Source organism: Sciurus carolinensis, chromosome 11 (assembly GCF_902686445.1).
Source record: "Sciurus carolinensis chromosome 11, mSciCar1.2, whole genome shotgun sequence".
In the NCBI taxonomy this organism is placed as follows: domain Eukaryota; kingdom Metazoa; phylum Chordata; class Mammalia; order Rodentia; family Sciuridae; genus Sciurus; species Sciurus carolinensis.
Genome location: NC_062223.1, coordinates 21,854,840 through 21,856,462, shown reverse-complemented (window position 1 = coordinate 21,856,462; position 1,623 = coordinate 21,854,840). Strand labels below are relative to the sequence as shown.

General features: G+C 38.1%; 1 pseudogene; it reads right to left on the bottom strand.

The window, feature by feature from the left end:
• Positions 1 to 444: 444 nt before the first annotated feature.
• On the bottom strand, positions 445 to 1,386 carry LOC124960277 (olfactory receptor 10AG1-like; annotated as a pseudogene).
• Between the last annotated feature and the right edge of the window lie 237 nt (positions 1,387 to 1,623).

The following is a 1,623-nucleotide window of genomic DNA, read 5'->3' as shown; positions in this document are numbered from 1 at the left end:
AATTGGAAAGTCTATGTATTAAGAATCAAAGGAGGAAAACAATCACTATAACTGTGAATACATAAGAAATTATTTAGGTAAATAATTTGACAGTTTATTTCAATTGCAAGTCATAACATTGAATTCTGCTCATATAATTTACAAGGGATATGTGATTTACATTGCAATTTTATTGATGAGAAAATAATTTTCATGTTCTGCACATCCTGACCAAGACTTTTGTCTTTCATCTTTTGATAACATCAATACTAAATACTAAAGATAAATTTATTTGCCTGAGAGATGTCCAAGCAGAGTAAATTTCAGGCAAATGTTCAAAAATAATGCAAACAAATAAATTAGAAGTGATAAGCATCGCAAAAGGGAAATGTACAGATATGAAATATTTTTCTGATAATTGTGTGATGAGCAATGCAAACATTCATACATAATTCTGTGATACTATCATTTAAGCAACAGTCTTTTCAATGCATCAATCACATCCCTGTTCCGAAGGCTGTATATCATGGGATTAAACATTGGAGTCACTATGGTGTGGAAAAGAGAGAAGAGTTTGTCAGTTCCTGCCAAATGGTTGGATTTGGGTCTAAGGGAGGTAATGGTACCAGATCCAAAAAATAAAACCACAACCACTAGATGTGGGGAGCAAGTGGAGAATGCCTTCACATGTCCTTGGGCTGTGGGCAACCTCAGAATAGCAAAAACAATTTTGGTATAAGAGACAAGTATTAACATAAAAGTGGTTATAATAACCAATATCACAACTACATAGACAGACACCTCATGCACTGAAGTGTCCCCACAGGCTAGCTTGAGAATGGGGGGTGTGTCATAGAAGAAGTGGTTGATTTGGTTAGAATGACAGAAATGCAGAGAGAACATCTGCCACATCTGCCTTACATGGACTGGCATTCCCCCAAGCCAGGTGTCAGCTGCCAGTTGATGGCACCTTCTTTGGGTTCATGACTAGGGGATAATGTAGAGGGTTGCAGATGGCCACATAGTGGTCATAGGACATCACAGCCAAGAGGAAACTTTATGCAGTTCCCAGTCAAGGAAGAAGCACAATTGGGTGGCACAGCCCAGTAAGGAGATGCTCTTATCCTGAGTCCAAAGGCTGACCAGCATCCTAGGGAGAGTGACTGAAACATAAGAGATTTCCAGAATAGAAAAATTTGTCAGGAAAAAATACGTGGGTTTGTGCAATGCAGGGGCAAGCCTAGTTATTTTGACTATAAGGCTGTTCCCAATGAGGACAACCATGTAAATGATGGAGAACAGCCCAGACAGAAACCCCTGGAGCTTTGGAAGTTCAAAAACTCCCAGCAGGACAAACTGGACCACAGTGGAGACATTGTCTTCTGCTTCTATCTCTTCATGCTTCATCTATGGCAAAGTCTCAATCAGAAGCAGAAAATTAACTTCATTTTCCTTTTGTTTTCTTAATGTACACTGAAGATGGCATGCTTTCAAATTTCCCAGTTATCTATAAGATAAATCCAAACAGTCTGAAATTGTGGTGAAGATTTTTTTTTGGTTTCTAAGTATATCTATAAGATATATTTCAGTATTATTTTCTGATGAGTATTATTACACCTCCCTCCTGTGTCTGTGATGAGGCAT